Source organism: Mustela erminea, chromosome 11 (genome assembly GCF_009829155.1).
Source record: "Mustela erminea isolate mMusErm1 chromosome 11, mMusErm1.Pri, whole genome shotgun sequence".
In the NCBI taxonomy this organism is placed as follows: Eukaryota; Metazoa; Chordata; class Mammalia; order Carnivora; family Mustelidae; genus Mustela; species Mustela erminea.
In genome coordinates, this window is record NC_045624.1 from 54,783,147 (window position 1) to 54,802,465 (window position 19,319).

The 19,319-nt window shown below is 35.5% G+C and overlaps 1 protein-coding gene across 3 annotated transcripts in view; it reads left to right on the plus strand.

The window, feature by feature from the left end:
• Nucleotides 1-19,319, plus strand: part of TMEM196 (transmembrane protein 196) — a 203,832-nt gene that overhangs the window by 56,355 nt on the left and 128,158 nt on the right. For 2 of the 3 annotated variants that reach the window (XM_032305452.1, XM_032305453.1), the window contains exon 2: nt 5,429-5,521. The exons of the other annotated variant lie outside the window; for it this stretch is intronic. The gene's annotated coding sequence lies outside the window, so the exon portion shown is untranslated. The remainder of the gene's footprint in view (nt 1-5,428; nt 5,522-19,319) is intronic. 3 annotated transcript variants of the gene reach the window in all.

Genomic DNA, 19,319 nt, shown 5'->3' on the forward strand with positions numbered 1-19,319 from the left:
GATTTTATATCCTGACACTTTACTGAATTCCTGTATAAGTTCTAGCAGTTTTGGAGTGGAGTCTTTTGGGTTTTCCACATATAGTATCATATCATCTGCAAAGAGTGATAATTTGACTTCTTCTTTGCCGATTTGGATGCCTTTAATTTCCTTTTGTTGTCTGATTGCTGAGGCTAGGACCTCTAGTACTATGTTGAATAGCAGTGGTGATAATGGACATCCCTGCCGTGTTCCTGACCTTAGCGGAAAAGCTTTCAGTTTTTCTCCATTGAGAATGATATTTGCGGTGGGTTTTTCATAGATGGCTTTGATGATATTGAGGTATGTGCCCTCTATCCCTAAACTTTGAAGAGTTTTGATCAGGAAGGGATGCTGTACTTTGTCAAATGCTTTTTCAGCATCTATTGAGAGTATCATATGGTTCTTGTTCTTTCTTTTATTGATGTGTTGTATCACATTGACTGATTTGCGGATGTTGAACCAACCTTGCAGCCCTGGAATAAATCCCACTTGGTCGTGGTGAATAATCCTTTTAATGTACTGTTGAATCCTATTGGCTAGTATTTTGTTGAGTATTTTCGCATCTCTGTTCATCAAGGATATTGGTCTATAGCTCTCTTTTTTGATGGGATCCTTGTCTGGTTTTGGGATCAAGGTGATGCTGGCGTCATATAATGAGTTTGGAAGTTTTCCTTCTATTTCTATTTTTTGGAACAGTTTCAGGAGAATAGGAATTAGTTCTTCTTTAAATGTTTGGTAGAATTCCCCCGGGAAGCCGTCTGGCCCTGGGCTTTTGTTTGTTTGGAGATTTTTAATGACTGTTTCAATCTCCTTACTGGTTATGGGTCTGTTCAGGCTTTCTATTTCTTCCTGGTTCAGTTGTGGTAGTTTATATGTTTCTAGGAATGCATCCATTTCTTCCAGATTGTCAAATTTATTGGCGTAGAGTTGCTCATAGTATGTTCTTATAATAGTTTGTATTTCTTTGGTGTTAGTTGTGATCTCTCCTCATTCATTCATGATTTTATTTATTTGGGTCCTTTCTCTTTTCTTTTTGATAAGTCGGGCCAGGGGTTTATCAATTTTATTAATTCTTTCAAAGAACCAGCTCCTAGTTTCATTGATTTGTTCTATTGGTTTTTTTTTTTTTGGTTTCTTTTTTATGACCTTTTATAGTGAAAACAGAATTATCTTATCTGGGTCTTTTTAAAATTAGAATGCATTTGAAGCAATATGTATTCCTTCAAAAACAATTTTGGCTATATCACAAAGGGTTTGGGAGAAAGTTGTATTATTAAGGACAGACTACAGTAACAAACAGTCCCCTCCAAATCTTAATTTAACACAGTAAGTTTTATTTCTCCTTCATTTTACCATCTAATCTGGGCTTTTGGTGGCAGGTGCTTAGCTTCACATGGACATTCAGGTAACCTGGCTTCTTTCATCTAGAAACTCCACCGCAAACCTTTCTCCAGCCTGAAAGACAGCAAGTGGATTCTCTGTATCCAGAAGGATGTATTGAAATCCATGCTCTCCCACCTGTGTTTTTATGCACTTCAAAAGTAAAAATAAAAATAATACTGTAGGAGTAAATCCAAATATAGTCCTAATGACAAAATAGCGTTGGCTTAAAATAATTAACTATGTGTAGTTTATAAGAGACATATAGAAAATATGAGGCTATGGAAAGTTTGAAAACATAAGGATGAAAAAATAGGAAACTACTAGAGTTATACTAATATTAGACAAAATACTGTTCGATGTACAATGCATTGCTAGAGATAAGGACGTCTTAAGAAGACAGTTTAATTCAGTAGGAAGATATAATAATTCTAAACTTGTTGACAGCTAGAAACATATCCTTACAATCTAAGCAAAAGTTGGCAGGGATATAGGGATAGACATACCCCATCACAATGAATTATTTTCATATGTCCTTTTTAGTAACAAATAAGACAGAATATTCAGAAGGATATAGGAGATTTGAATAAGATTAACAAACAGTATGATGTACTTATTTAGAACAGAGCAAACAACAATCAAATGAAAAATAGACATAATTTTTCAAGTATGCAAAAATGTTTTACAGTGGAGCTGAAGATGTTCTAGATCATAATACAAATTTCAATAATTTTAAAGGATTGTTGTCGTAGAAAACATTTTCTCTACTATAATAAAATCAAGCTAGAAAGTCTCAGAGGGGTAGACAACTAGTATAGTTAGAAATAAAGACAATTATAAGTAACTCATTTGTCAAAAATGAAATAATATTTGAAATTTTAAAATATTCTAAACTGAAAGATAGTGAAAATAGTACAGGCTAGAATTTGTTAATACAATAAAAGCATTTCTTTGATGAAAGTGTATAAATATAAATGAATTTAATAAGAACATTTGATTGGGCCGCCTGGATGGCTCAGCGGGTTAAAGCCTCTGCCTTCGGCTCAGGTCATGATTCTGGGGTTCTGGGATCGAGCCCCGCATTGGGCTTTCTGCTCTGCGGAAGGCTGCTTCTTCTCTCTCTGCCTGCCTCTCTACCTACTTGTTATCTCTCTCTCTCTGTCAAATAAATAAATAAAACCTTAAAAAAAATTTGATTATTAGTAAGCTCAGTATTCTATCTTAAGAACTTAAAAAAAATAGCATACAAGCCTACGATAAATAGAAGAAAATAATAAATTGAGTTATCACAGAAATTTAAGGTTGTTTTGACACTAAAATAATTAAGGCAATACAAAATATTGAAGTGAAAAATCATGTGAACATCTTGTTGATGCTGAAAAAAGCATTTGCTGTAATTCAACACCAGTACATTTTTTTTTTTTTTTTAGATTTTATTTATTTAACAGAGAGAGATGACAAGTAGGCACAGAGAGAGAGAGAAGGAGGAAGCAGGCTCCCTGCCGAGCAGAGAGCCCGATGCGGGACTCGATCCCAGAACTCTGAGATCACGACCTGAGCCGAAGGCAGAGGCTTAACCCACTGAGCCACCCAGGCGCCCAACACCAGTACATTTTTAAAAGCTTTATAAAACATATTTGCAAAAACTCTCACAATCATAGTAAATGGTAAAATTAGAACTGTTTTTCTTTAAGATGAGGATCAGATTGAGGATACTATTTAACATCCCTTCTATTCAAAATTTTACTGGAGATTATAGCTAACAAAGTAAGTTAACAAGAAGAAGCAAAGGGTCTAAACTATGGAAAGAAATATACAAAACTATTATTAACAACAACATAATTATATTTGTAGAAATTATGAGATTTAATATAGGGTTTAACAATTTTCTAGATAGAACTGATATATAAAAATTAATTTAGTTTTCTCTATCAAGTTATAAAATATTTTACTAAAATTAAATATTTCAAAAGATATATTTATCAAAACATAAAAAATATAAGGTACTCTTTATGATCAAGACCTTTAGGAAGAAAATTATAGAACTTTATGTAAGACATTAGAGAAGATGTAAATAAATAGAAACTGTTTATGTACTGACACCTCAATAGTATAAAGGTGCCAGTTTCCCTCAACAATTTTTATGTACATTTGATGTGTGTGTGTGTGTGTGTGTGTGTGTGTGAATTGAGAAGAGATACTGTTTCAATTTTCTAAGGCTAATTACTATACAAACATTTTTGAAAAGATAGTGTACATTAAAAGCTTTCAGAACAGATGCAGAGACTAAGAGGCCTGTGGAGAACTATCTCCCAAAAAAGGGTAATAAATGCTTTTTGGAAAACTCACTACCATATATAGAGAAATAGGATTACACTTTCAACTCACAAAAGATATTATTAGAAGTACTTTAAAGCCCTAAATGTGAAGAGTGACATTATAAAATTTTAGACAAAAGGTAACATCATTATGAAAATGTGAAGGATATCTTAAACAAGATGCAAAAATTATAAATTGTTATGTTGAAATATTTGAAATAACAGGTATTCAACAGTTTCTATAAAACAAATGAAAATCTGTGACTCTTAAAAAACATAATTTGGAGTTTAATATAAAGAAAAAGATTGATACATTTGACTGAATTAAAATGAATAATTTTTGTTCCTCAATATTTATCACATAAAGAATAAAAACAAGCTATAAGCCAGGAATAAATATTTGTTGTATATAGATGAACAAACCTTACAGTATCCAGAATATAAAGATAATTAAAGGATAAATTTTCAATAGAAAAGTGATCCAAGACAAACAGAAAAGGGAAATGTGGTCAATATCCATATGAAAAGGTAATTAGGGAATATCATTTTTCAGCAATGAATTGCTGTTTTACACCCACTAGCTTGATACAAATGACAAGATCTGACTATAATATGGAATATTGGCCAGGATGTGAAATAATAGGAATTCCCATGTATTGGCCAGTAGAAGTCTAGATCAAAGCAACCATCCCAATCATCACTACTAGAATAGAAAAAACTACATTAATACAATGAAATACAATAAAGGCGAAATTAACGTCACTTACGTGCCCTCAAAATGGATGGGACTCAAAGAACTCATGTTGTGCCAAAGAAGTAAGTCTCAGTGAAATAATAAAGTCTATTTCACTTATATAAAACTGGAAAGCAATCAAGATAAAACAATATATTGTCTAAGGAAACACACATTGGTAGTGAAGCTATGTGCTTTTCTAAAAAACAAGGGACTGTTTAATTCAAGTTTCTTTTTTTTTTTTTTTTAAGATTTTATTTCTTTATTTGACAGACAGAGATCACAAGTAGGCAGAGAGGCAGGCAGAGAGAGAGAGGGAAGCAGGCTCCCTGCCAAGCAGAGAGCCCGATTTGGGGCTGGATCCCAGGACCTTGGGATCATGACCTGAGCCGAAGGCAGAGGCTTTAACCCACTGAGCCGCCCAGGCGCCCCTAATTCAAGTTTCTGGAGAATCATTGTTCGGTGGGGAGAGAGGAGGAGGTACATGATGAAGGAATGACTCAGGGGGACCTCTCAGCTTATAGCATCTCAACTATTAGATACACTGATGTACATTATTATCATTCTTTCAGTTTTTCAGACATTTTACATGTTCTTCAGAATATATATTTCATTGAAAATTGTTTAAAGTTCAACTACTAGTTTAAAAAGATCATCATCTTAAAGATCCCACGAAAGCCTAAGTAATCCCATCACCAACCTATGAATGTTTCAAAATGGGATGAGGTCTTAAACATTTATTTTCATAAATCTTACCTACAAAGCCCCTTGAAGATGAACTAAGAACCAAGAAGAAACACTGTAACAGAATTACAGTCTTGGTCACTATACAAATTGACCAAAAGGAAGATGCAGAGTCCTGCAAACATTTCCATGTGTCCAGACACTCAGGTTCATCCCAGGAGTCCCTGACTCAAGATATCCCTGACTTTCTCCTCTCTTTTTCTTTTTTATTTCTACTGTTTATCTCAAATAGAGTCTGCGTGTTCGTGAACAGAGTGAGCAGTTTAGTGTCTCAGGCCATGGTTTCCATGGCAGTGGTGTGTTTTGGACTAAGGACAACTAAAAGGTCAGTACTCCAAACTAACCATCCACCCCCTCTTCCTCTCATGGGACTATTAAGGTAGCCTATTCCTACCTACTTCTGGGGATTCTTGAGAAGTTCCAGGAGCAAAGGAAGGAGAGCAGAACTGAAAGTCAATAGACTTAGTCTTGGTTCAAGAATTGCTTATGACTCGCTTTGAGAAACCATTCACATTCTCTGGACTTCAACATCCTTATCATTAAAAAAAAGGGGTGGGGGGCAGAAAACATGTCCATTTATTTGAATGGTCTCTTTCAATGCCTTTAGGGATTTTGAAGTCATTTTCTGAAGTTTTGGTCAATCTCGTATGGTTTCTGGGTGGGTATGGCAGGATTTAAAGTGATTTAGGTACAACTCCCTTGAAATATCCTTGAAACCATTGGGATCCAAAAATGTTCAGACATCTTGCTTAATATAATGTTCAAGCCATAGCTGTGTTTTGACTAACTCCTTCATTGTGTGTTCTATCCCATTTGAAAATTCAAAACCATGTTTCTTTATTGCTGTCCCCTTCTGGGAAAGGCAGCCTTTGTGAGAAAGACCTGCTGTTCTACTGCTGTGTGACTAATCCTAACACTATTTGCTGTTTCTGAGTAAATCTTTTCTGTTCCAAATAAGGGTATCTAAAGGATATTATAAAGTGTACATTGTAGCCTTACCTTTTATAATTCACTCATGCCCCCAAGGATATATTCAGACTCAAAGATTCAATTTATAACCCCCCCCAGGTGAAAGACATAGCGAGTTCTAATTGATTTTTATTCACTTGAGAGAAAGAGGATTTTTGGAACAGTATTGGGAGATGATTATAAGAAAAGTGGAGTTTTTAAACAAATAATAATATCCCCAAACTGGAATCAGTGATTTACTTTATTTTTTTATTGGAAGCAACACTTTAACATTTAATATACAAATTACTCAAACATAAACATATTCTTTAAAATGTAACCAAAAGATTTGTTAGCAACTTTGTTCCCTAATTAACACCCTATCATTGAGTCAGAGGTTTGTCAAATTTCCACTAAGACATTCTTTTCTTGAGAAGGACCAAGATATTGGTGATGTTGAAAACCAGCTGATAGTCATAAAATACAAGCATACATTTTGGTAAGTCTCTGCAACCCTAAAGTACAGAACAAAGTGGAGGTTATATAATGTATCAGCACCAATTTCCATTTTATCCCTGACTCGCTTTCTCAAAACTTGGCTTACATAAGCATTCTATGATTTGTAATCAGACTCATGTAAGTTTGGAATAAAAGCCAAATCTAATTATTGAGAGACAGAAAATAAATAATCTCTTATCCAATTTCCCCCATATCATTACATCAAAGCCTACATTTCCCAGCCAATGAGCAATGGTCTGTATGTATCTCCTGTTACCCTGTTAGTAATTTCTCATTTTCCACAGTGCAGTAAGGACAATAGCATAGGGGGATACTCTATGTCTTTAAAATGCCCTGCTCTGTAACTTTCAAGAAAGGAAAAGACCTACTTTTTCATACATATGATATGCAATAGAAGTCAAGGTATTTTTGGTATAATCAGTTAAGTAGCAGAGCTTAGAAGAAAATTTAAGATAGGGAATCTAATTGTGATAGTATCAGATCTTAAGTTCATCCTAGTGTCTCTTAAAACACTAGAAAATAAGACTTCATATTTTTTTCCCTTTGGAAAAAATTTTGACATAGAGTTTATCTTAATGAAATCATATGTATTGTATATGATTTAATACAAAACATTTAAAATATATTTTCAAAAATATGCCTCAGGGGTTTAGAGTTGTGTTATATTTAAGTCCTTTTGAAGTCATCCATATGCAGGGCACACTCACTGAGTTTAGCTTGAACACCAAAGCTCCATTTGGATTCAGTGCTGATTTCAATCCCAAATATGACTGAATTCAATGCTAATGAAAAAAAAAAAGTGTGGGGTGGAGTTTTAACAAAGACTTGAGTAATTATTCCTGAAGGTTAACCTTACAATGGCATGTGTTGTAAACTAGCCTTTTACTGATTATTTTCAACAGGAATAAAAGAAATACTTTTGTTATGGAGATCGTAGATAATGTAGCTATAAACCCAACTGACGTTTCTTCTCTTTGCACCACTACACCTAAAGCAGTCCAAAATACGGAAATACCGTGATTCATAAATACCTATGGCTCTGAGTCCTCTTAGGGTATGCCCTGGCTTCTCCCCTAGGACCCCTGAACCACTACAAGATTCAGGAACAAAGGAAAGGATAATGCCTGGCACAGAATGGGGCTCCAGAACTCTTCAGCAGGGTGATCATTTCTGTCCTTAGGAAGCATGCAATACCAGTAGATAAATATTTTAAATATAGCTTTTAGCCATAGACAGATGAAATAGGAGGAGGAGGAAGATGTAGTTAGGTACTTAAAATATCCAGGGAGAGCATCAAGTATGAATTTAAATGATTCTGACTCCCATACCACTTAGAATGAGCATGATAGGCTCCTTAAAAAGGTGTTAGATAATCCGTAAATGGCTCCACTGACTACTAGTATTCCAAAATTGAAGATGCGTAAGAAAGCTTGTAATAAGATTGACTTATAAATGTGAGGGTAAAAAAAAATGTTATCTTAAAAATTATGTCTCTAATCTCTTATCCCAAATCTTTGAGGATGGGTAGTATTTTGGAATTCAGACTTTAGAAAGTACATATACTTTTTATTATGTAAAACCCTAAATCCAATAATAAAATTTTATGGAAGTAAATGGATGAATATTCTTAGAGAATTTGGATAGACAAGGCATTGTGGAGTCATTTCTTATATAATTAATATGTTTCAAAATATGTATACACATGTTATGAACTAATTAAATATTATAAATAAATGTTTGAGGATTTCAAGTGAATTTCTAACAATTTTTATATTTATATTGGCCACCAATATTTGGTAGGCTTTTTTAATATTAGGAAATTAAGATATCATCTTATATTCTTAGATAAGTTTCTTGTATATATATTTTTTTTAATTTCAGTTAACTTTATTACACATTTTCAGGATGGTCAGCATTTGATGTGGCTGGAACAGTAATAAACCCTAGGATAGTAAAACTAAGGGCTTCAAACATAACCATACTCTATGCCAGAGAGTATAAGGGGTCAAAATCATGTTTCATTGGTGAAATAAGAGGTGTCCGATATAAGTGGTTGGTTGGAATGATCTGCCCTTCCATAAGTCTGGCAAACTTCCACATAATAAATATTATGGCAGGTTGAGGTCTAGACCCCCATTAGGAACTTCAATGTGCAGACGGTGTTAGAAAGTGGTACAATAGAGATGAATAAGGAAATGTGATCTATTAATAAGCTACTGAGACAGAGAGCCACTGTAATGCCATGTGATTAGACTTTAAGAACAGAGCCCGTCTACATTTGTGCAAATGTCTCTAGCATTTAATATATTTTCATTCACACAGTAGGAACACAAATGTTCAATGATTTCATTTTAATGTAAGAAACATATGCAATGTCCGGGGTGGACTCCAGAAATAGGAATTACTCATTCTACTATGGAGGAGGTAATACTTGAACTGCATTTTGAAACACTGAGTAGGAGCCCTCTTTGGAAAAAGAAGAAAGGACATTCTAGGAAGGGGAACAGCCTGTACAAAGGCAGAATATTTATGACCAGCTGTTCTTCACTATGCTCTAAGTGTGCCTGGCAAGACAGGGCTGGATGGCCATGAGTATGAGGGGGGAAGGGAGACACAGAGGAACTTTTTTTTTTTTTTCCTAAATCCTCAGATCTTATTCATCTTATAGGTGAGAAAATATATATCCCTTTACCAATCTCTCACTATTCCCCACACCCTCCAACCCTTGGCAACCACTTTTCTCCTGTTCCATTGAGTTTGACAGTTTTTTGGTTTGCTTTTTAAATTGACATCTGGGTGATACCATGTAACATTTGTCTTTCTCTGTCTGGCTCATTTTACTTAGCACAATGCCCTAAAGGTTCATCTATGGGATAGTTCTATTTTTAATCCTTTGAGTAACCCTGATTTTCCACAAAGGCTGCACCAGTTTGAACTCTCACCAACAGTGCATGAGGGTTCCCTTCCTGCCCCACCCCCTGCCCCCAGCATCCCCACCAGTACTTGCTATCTCTTGTCTTTTTGACAACAGTCATTCTAGTAGGTGTGAGGTGAAATTTTACTGTGGTTTGGGTTTTCATTTCTCTGATGATTAGTGATGTTGAACACCTTTTCATGAATTAGCTGGTCATTTGTACATCTTTGCAAAAATGTCTTCAGTTTCTCTGCCCATTTTTTTTTTAATTTTGTTTTTTATGTATTTGACAGACAGAGATCACAAGTAGGCAGAGAGGCAGGCAGAGAGAGAGGAGGAAGGAGGCTCCCCACTGAGCCACCCAGGCACCCCTCTCTCCCCAATTTTTAATCAAATTATTTTTTGTTTGTGTGTTTGCTATTGAGTTTTATGAATTCTTTATATATTTTGCATATTAACCCCTTAAGAGATATATAATTTGGAAATGTTTGTATTTGATACATTGATTTCTCATTTTGTTGATGGTTCCTTTGCTATACAAAAGCTTTTTAGTTTGATGCGGATCCACTTATTCTTGATTTTTTTGCCTTTGCTTTTGGTGACAAATCTAAAAATCATAGCCAGGACCAATGTTAAGGGCTTTTTTCTCGATGTTTTCATCTAGGAGTTTTATGGTTTCTGGTCTTCCATTCAAGTCTTTAGTCCACTTTGAGTTTATTTTTGTGGATGGTATAAGACAGTGGTCCAGTTTCATTCTTTTCCATGTGGCTATCAAGGGTTCCCAACACCATTTATTGAAAAGGCTATCTTTCTTCATTGTATATTCTTGGCTCCTTTGTCATAAATTTCATTGACTTTGGACCTCCTGGTTTTAAACATTATCCTTTAGGATCTCTACGCACATAGGTTGGGGAGTAATGAATTAACATACAACACATGTTTTTACCATCATGCATATACTTCAAAGAAAAAATAATGATATTGTAAATAAATCCAGCACAGTTTTATTTTATTTTTATCAATTGAAATTCTCATGGGCTATATAAGAACGATTTCTCCAGATAACTCTCCAAGTACTTTTGGCATGATATTACATCCTATTTTAGTCTTTGTCATATGTGTGTGTGTGTATACATACATATATATGGTTTGGCAAGCAGTCCTTAATTGCTTTTGTCACATATGTTAACTCAATTCCTAATTGCCTAAGAGGTTTCAGTGATGGAAAAACACATTTTAAAGGGAAGCATTATGGATAGGCAGACTGTTTATAGTTCCTAGTTTGTGCTTGGCAGAAACAAAAATAAACCACACATGCATGCAACCCAAACAATTCGTTGTAGTACATTTAAATACTGAAGCTGTTTTACAAGCAAAAATAGCAAAATTACGGTTTGGCTGAGTTCTAGAAATTTAGATACATTATTATTTAAATGCATGTATTCCATAAATTACTCCCAAATAATTTAGAACCATCTTCATAGGTTTTTTTCTGAGTACTGTATAATGTGAACACTAAGTAGGAGGTTACTAGGAAGTCACATGGACATGAAACCTACCTCTGATCATCGGCAGTGGTAGTTATCAGCTGTTACTGTGTTCTCTGAAGTGCCAAGCTCTGTTATTGGTGATAATTTCATTGTGATATTCAAACACAAAATAATCACTGAAACTAACTTTTGGGAAATCAGAACACCAAAAATCTAGCAAAATAATCAGTGCTATAAGCAAAAAGGAAATTTATATCCTTATTTTCTTAATGTATCTTTATTGAGAAAAGAATTTGTTAAAGAGCCTGATAACAACAAAAAAAATTCATTAATATTTGTGAAAAAAATGTGCTTTCATAATATTTGTTTTTTCCTCTAAGACAAAGATAATATTATAGAAAAGAAGCATGGGATTAGTTCCTAAATTTTATAAGTGTGGAATAGTAGTCCTTTGTGTTATTTCATTTTAAAAATATAATCAAAAACAGCTTATCAGCAATAATGGGGTTGTTGATAACCAAAGAGAAAGAGAGAATGAGAAGATGTTTGTATAGCACATAAAGAAAACATAAGAGATTATAACATCTAGTATTTTTTTAAAGATTTTATTTATTTATTTGTCAGACAGAGATCACAAGTAAGCAGAGAGGCAGACAGAGAGAGAGGGGGAAGCAGGCTCCCTGCTGAGCAGAGAGCCCGATATGGGGCTCAATTCCAGGACCCTGGAACCATGACCCGAGCTGAAGGCAGAGGCTTTAACCCACTGAGCCACCCAGATGCCCCAATATCTAGTATTTTTAAAAATGAGCTTCAGTATAGAAATTGTAAGGAAAAATTTGGTAGGTGGACTAACATAAAAACTATGAGTAATTGTATCAAATAGATCCTTAAGGCAATAAGAAAGCTTTGACTTAAGATATTAGTATCCAGGTTTATGTTTTCACAATATGTAATATACCTTTTTGGAACACACTGGCCATGAAAAATCTGCTCTTATAACTTACGTAGAACATTCAGTAAAATAGCTATTGGCTGGTAACCAGCAAATAGCTCTGTGGTGGTAATCTCTAATATTACATCTATAAAAGATGTATGTCTAAGAAAATCCTATTGTCAGATCTATAAAACAAACTCCTTGGTATCCACTGCTTGCTTGCTTTCTTTCTTTCTTTCTTTCTTTCTTTTTTTTTTAAATATAACTCATTTGCATTTAGCTTATATGGGACAAACACTGTTACTCATTTCCCTTGGAGACTTTTGCCAGACCTCCTTCCAGAGCTCAGTTCCAAAAGATTACAATGTCAAAATGCTGAGAGTTTCCATGGTAACCTTGTATGTTTCCATCTGAATATGCCATGGCTGCAGACACTCAATCATCTGTCCATAGATTCAGAAGACTCAGGGCTTCCAAGGAGTTCCACTTCCTTGGAACAGAAGTACTAGATAAAAGTATGTGAAAGGCAAGCACTGGAAAGGAAATTTTAAAGACAACATTTTATTTAACTCCCAGGAAAGTGCCTTTTCATTTGTAGATAACTATCTGTTGAGGCTATGAAGAACCCTTGAAGAGAGAGACTATGTCAAGGTTTTATCCAGCAAGTAGTCAGTTTAGAGTTTGGTTAGTACCTATGGTGTTCAAAACAGGTATATCTCTTTCGTGGCCAGCACAGGGCTGCCATACCCGGTCTCCAACTGAGGGGCTTTTTGTCAGCTTTAGAAGCTTGAGGGGTAGAGCAAAGTGACTCTGAGACTCATAGAAATATTAGAAATTATTTTAGACCATTAGTAATCATTAGCTGCCTAAACATATTAATAAAGCTTTTGAAAATATATGAAGTATAAGCACCAATATTATTTATATATATGTGTGTGTATGTATATATATACTCACACATAAGAGCAGAGGAGTTTATTATAATTTTGTTTATAGTTGGGAAAAAAAAAGCAAAGTATCCTGAATATCCATCAATACAGAAATAGTTGAAAAAAATATGGTACCTCAAAATATGGAATATCATGTCCTTATGAGAAATAATAAACTATACTTGTGTCTGTTGAATTAGGGCACTATTAGTTATTGTTAAGAAAGAAAAGCACACTGCAAAATATATTTGGGTAAGCATGGAGAAAGGTGTAGATGATTGGCATGAGGAAATTAATATTTATTTCCTCATGGAATGGTAAGAATAGGAAGCCAGGGAATTAGGGTAATGAAAAACAAGAACATATTGGAAAAATATACATGGTCAATATTAAGTTCAAGTATAGAAAAGAATAGTATTTAACATTGCTACAAATATGTTAAAGTAAAATCTACTTAGACAAAGAAAAGTAACATGGGCATATAAAAATACTGATTTGAATTCATAATAGGATTTAGGACACCTTTTTGCCTAAAGTTCTCTTATGTTAATATAATCTTTAAAATAAGAAAGTATGCTGGTTCCTGGATTCTAGTGCTACAGTCTGGGAATTTGTATATTTTAAAGCTCCGTGATTTTGGAAGCACTTTCTAATACAAAGGAACCAAATATTAGAATCCTTATAGATGATCGAACCAAGAGATTTCAATAGTACTTTGAAGACATGGCCTTGCTTAAAATGGTACCCAGGTACACAAGATTCATAAATAATCAGTATTTCCATATTTCCTTCTACGGTTATTATAAACCCAGAGCCTTAGTTTTAGACTTGTTATATTGGTCTGCAAACCCTGCATTCAGTTTACAGGATTATATGAATTCATTAGGGGGACAAAAAGAACATGGTCCACTAAACACATTGATTACTTTGCTTGAATTGTATATTGAGGACTGTCAGAGCAAAACTGTGAGGGGAAAACCTCCACTCTCCTCTTCCTGTATCTTCTGACCTTTTTTAGAGCCCTTGTTCATTCACCCAAAAGACTAATATCTTAATAGTTGCCCCTTTGTCCTTTTCATAAAACGTAGTTCTCCAAAACAGTATCGACCGATTACTCCAAGAAGTAAATGGCTGATAACCTTAGTTAGTTCTTCTCCATAGATTTCAAGGATTCATAACTCACTGGTCTCAGAGTGCCTAATTTCTTGCCCTTCTATCAGGCGGCTGTGAAATAGTTGTCAGAGTCATATCCTACATCTAAAACTAATAATATATTGTATGTTAATTAATTTAATTTAAATTTTAAAAGAGCCACATTCTAAGCCTCTGCACTTCATTAACTTACAAGGCAAATGACTTATCCCTGCTTGTGGGTAGAGGTCATTCCTTTTGAGCTCAAAGTGAGCTTAGAAGTTCCCGACATTTGAAGCAGTCAAAGTTGACCTATCGTTTCGATATGTGGCTGAAAAAAAAGGTAGCTGAGGATATTAAGAGGAACATAGAGCTGAGAGGTAGACCAAGAAATCCCTCCTCAGAAATTCTTTCTGAGTGTCTTTGTTGCTTATACACAATTCCAAGTTGTAGAAACACCTTCAGGCACAATTATCAATTGTCTTATTTTGTTTTGCTTTTTGTTTTCGTTACTGTTTTTCAGTTGGGTGTGCCTTGGTTTCCTTAGGCCATGAAAATTCTGGTGTCCAGAATTTTCTTTTTGGCCCAGGCCAACATCCCACCCAGCAAAATGTTGCTATAACCCATTTAATTCTAAGTGAGTTCCACACTTACAGATACATAAGCTAAAGCAGCAGAACTTTAATTTTGGAATATCAGGGAACAGTGAGGAAGCAAGGAGGTACAGGGTTTCCTGGGAGAACAATTTTCTCCCCTGCCACAAAATAAAAATTATCAATTTTTATGCTCCAATTTCAAAACTCTCAGCTAATTAAGTTGAGTACTTTTTTCTCTTTATGAAAAACATAAAAAATACATAAAAACAAACAGACAAATCCAACTTTAGGTTTACCAAATATACTTTTGGTCAGAACTCCAGTTGCAACTGTTGGAAAGTTAACTCAAACTAAATAAGAGAAATAGGAACATGTACTCATTGCAATGAAACTGCAGAAATTGCTGGTTGGAGCTAACCTCAAATTCGGTAGAAACCAGGCCTGGTACCCGAAAGGATTCTCTCTGCAACATTCTCTGCTGCTTTATGTGTGTTGGTTTTTTACTTTCTTCAGCTTTTACCACTAGTTGGAAATGAGCATGTGATTGTGTATGTGTGAGAGAGAAACTGAAATGCATGAAGAGAGGAAGAGGAGGGATGAGGGAGAGAACGAGAGAGAGAGTGAAAGGGAAAGACCGAGGAAATGAAGGGGACAGGAGAGGAGAGATCAACTCACTAATGGCCTTGGAGAAAGCTCATATTCAGCACAGTCTAGTATTATGAATGTTTAGGAATCATACATGTATGAGTTTTACTCACCGAGAGACAAGATCATTAAGCAGAATGAAGTTCAGGCACATTTCCCTAGTAAATGTAATAAGTTCCATTATGAGGTAATGAAACATAAGAAAGACCGATTTCAGTTTCTGTCTTGCAGAAATAAGGCACAGCTGAAAATGAAAATATTTTAACTTGAATGCATTCATCTGTAGGTGTTTGTTTTTGACTTTTTATCTCTCAAGTAATTTATAGAATGACAAATCATGGCTTAGAAGACACTGGGGTCTATAATTTTAGAATTGTTTTATTTTGGTAGAAGAAATGGATTCTGAATCTTGCTGTCTCAATTTAAAAATTGTACTTTTCTGATCATACCGCTGCTGCTTCTCTACTCCCCTACTAAAGCACAAAATAGTTAAAATATACTTTTCTGCCACCTAATCATTGTCTAATTACCCTTAGTGTGCAAAATATCATGTCAGGTGCTGTATATAGTTCCTAGAGGTTTATAAACGACCCAAGTAAAGAGATCAAACATAGGGACACCTGGGTGGCTCAGTTGGTTAAGCAGCTGCCTTCGGCTCAGGTCATGATCCCAGGGTCCTGGGATCGAGTCCCACATTGGGTTCCTTGCTCGGCAGGGAGCCTGCTTCTCCCTCTCCCTCTGCCTGCCTCTTTGTCTGCCTGTGCTCGCTCGCTCTCTCTCCGTCTGTCTCTGGCAAATAAATAAATAAAATCTTAAAAAAAAAGAGAGAGATCAAACATAATATTCTCCTTTACTTCCATTCTGGTTAAGTCTAGATGTAGAGATTTGAGATCTGTGAGCAGTTGATATCCATTAAAATAATGGCAGTAGATGAGATACCAAGGGATATGCTGTAGAATAGGAAGAGGAGAGCAAAAACCAGAAATCTGGAAAGTTAACCCACCTAAGGAGCTCCCTTCCCCTCAAAAGGGGAAACCATAGGTGGAAGGGACTCCACAAGAGAGATCTATCAGAAAAAAACAGACAGGGAAGTTTCTTAGAGCCAAGTGTGCTGAATCACGAACAATGTTACAGAGAAGGCTCATGAGGACAAGACTGTGTTTGCTGGGTTTAGCCATCCACGGGTAAGTGGTGTCTTAGAAGGGAAGGACAGTGACAGTGGAAGAATAGAGGTGGACCGGCAGCTCAGTTTCAGAGGATCGAACACAGCTGAAGCAGTGAATAGAAACGATGTTGTTCCCAGCGTCTTGGCCATGAATAGAAAAGAAATAAGAAGGCAGACATCAGACAGGAATGTAAGCACGAGGGGGATGTGTCTTCTGGAGAGAGGATAATAACATTGCAAATGACCCTGAGTAAGCGGGAAGGATGACCCATAGAAGACAGGGGGAGGACCCAGACTTAAAATGGAGAAAGGAGATTTCCTTTCCGGAGAAGGATGAAAATAAAGTAGCAATGAGGGCAGATGCACAAATTTGTGCGTATTTGACAGGAAGTTAAGTAACTTCATATATAAGCTTCTCAAACTTTAGGAAAGAAAAAAGAAGGCCACCTGATTAACAAGTCAGAGGAGAGGAATTGAGAGTCAAATTGGAGTTATACATATTTCATACCATTTTGGCTAATTGCAGAAGAATCTCTTTATCTGCTTTCCTGTATGTCTGTCTATAGAACTCTTAATTGCCCTGAGTACCCAGCTGACATTGGCAATAGAAGGTTGAAAGTACTAGTTATGATGAAGTGATATCCCTATCCTATAAACACTAGGCTTGAAATGGAAAGAATAATAATGAAGAAAGGAAGAGAGAAGAAGAAACTGGAGTTTTTGTTAATGTTGAAAAGCTGTGAGACCAGAAGAGAATATTAGTCATTAAAGTATAACACATTAGAAATAGCTCAGTTCTTAATGATAACAAGGTTGAAGACGTTGCTATCATTAGAATGGATAAATTTGGCAAAGTAAAAATAGCTGGAATCCAGGATGTTAAGAAGCTTTGAGGCTAAGTCTTCAGATGGGTCAGGCACATGGTTATTGAGGTTACCTAAAACGACCTACAGAGGAATGTGGAGAAAGAATGTATGTTAGATATCAAAGCCCTCGAAGATTAGGGAGAGAGTAAGCTACTGACAGATGACAATGAGGAGTAAAAGCAGAGACAGCAGTGGTATTGCTTAGGAAGTTGGTTTTTCAAAGAAGAAGGGTGGATATTGCACAAGGAAGAAAGAATATTGAGCTAGAAGTGCTACCAAAAAGGAGAAGGCACCTGAAGACTATTGATAGAACATCTGGGCTCTGTAGGAAATAAGTAAGCTCTGAGAGCGCCTACAGAGCATAGGGCCGGGTTTCAACAAGGCAAGGAAATGGAAAGTCTAATGATATTGAGAATAAAATTGTTTTTTTTCTTTCTGCCGGTTTTTGCAATGGTATGAGGATACCTGAGGCATAAAGAGAACAGAAATCAGCACATACATGCACTCTCGCTAACTTTTCTTTATTCTTTTTTCTTTTTCTTTCTCCATGGGCATTTTGCTTACTAGTTCTACCAATTATAATCTTTTCTTACCTGGTAAAATCATAAGGTTTTGTTGGAGCTTCTTTTATCAATCAAACATGACTGGAGGTCAGTCAGGTATTCGCAATCATGCTATAACATGTAACTATGAGAAGCCTAATAGAAGTAACATTTTGTGGAACGCTTACACTACTCCCTCTGTGTACCTCGGGACTTTTCTTAACTGATAGAATATAAGTGTATATTGTTAAGCCACTTTTACTTGATTGGAATTTTATGGTACTTGCAGCCAGACACCATTCTAATTAATACCATGGATATCTTTGAGTTTATCTAACTTATGGGTAGTTTTAAATTAAAAAATCAAGTTTTAGACAAATCTGTACAACTTCTCACCAAGATTTCAATGCGTAAGTTTGTTTCTTTTGTAACATCTATGGAGAATTAATTCCCTCTTCCTGATTTTTTTACCTCCAAGAGTTTTCACTCTTGTGTTTAAAACAAAGTTAAAATTTTCTGTTAGAAATTACTTGTAGCAAAGTTAAAATTACAGAATCAACTCTAAAGTCCTATTCAAATTTAAGCCCTGGGAAACTAATTAAAAAGAAGAAAGCAATAGGAAACAAAAAGTTTTTTTTCTTTTTTTTAAAGAAAAGAAATTCCCCTGAGTGTTATACCCCTGATGACGAAACTTTCTCCTTTAATGTGGAATTTGGTCACTTCAAATATCTATGTTGGTTTTACAAAATCTTCAGATATTTCTATTTAACATTTGTACCATTTTTCTATTATCAATTTATTAAACAAGCAGTGTTTCCGAACTCCTTTGATAGGCCTATGGCGTAGGTAAATATTCTCTTACTTTCAAAATGTCTGTAAATGTCACACAAATTTCTAAGAGGAACCAGAATGATCACTAATAGATTCAGGGTTGGGATCTATATGCCTTGGTCATCAATTGTTGCATAACAATTATGCTAAAACTTAGCACTTAAACCAACAACCTTTTTATTATTTCTCATGATTGGTGGATCACAAAACAGAGAGGGTACTACAGGTATGAATCTCTGAACAAGATGTCTACTGGGGGGCGCCTGGGTGGCTCAGTGGGTTAAGCCACTGCCTTCGGCTCTGGTCGTGATCTCAGGGTCCTGGGATCGAGTCCCACATCAGGCTCTCTGCTCAGCGGGGAGCCTGCTTCCCTCTCTCTCTCTCTCTCTCTCTCTCTCTACCAGCCTCTCTGCCTACCTGTGATCTCTGTCAAATAAATAAATAAAATCTTAAAAAAAAAAAAAAAAGATGTCTACTGGAGCTATAACACCCAACGTAGCTTCTTGACTCACAAGTCTGATGCCTCAGCTTGTATGCTTCAAATGCTTAGGGACTGATGGTAGCAATTCAGCTGGGGTCCTACTCCCAAGACTTCAGTTCTTTGTGTGAGTTG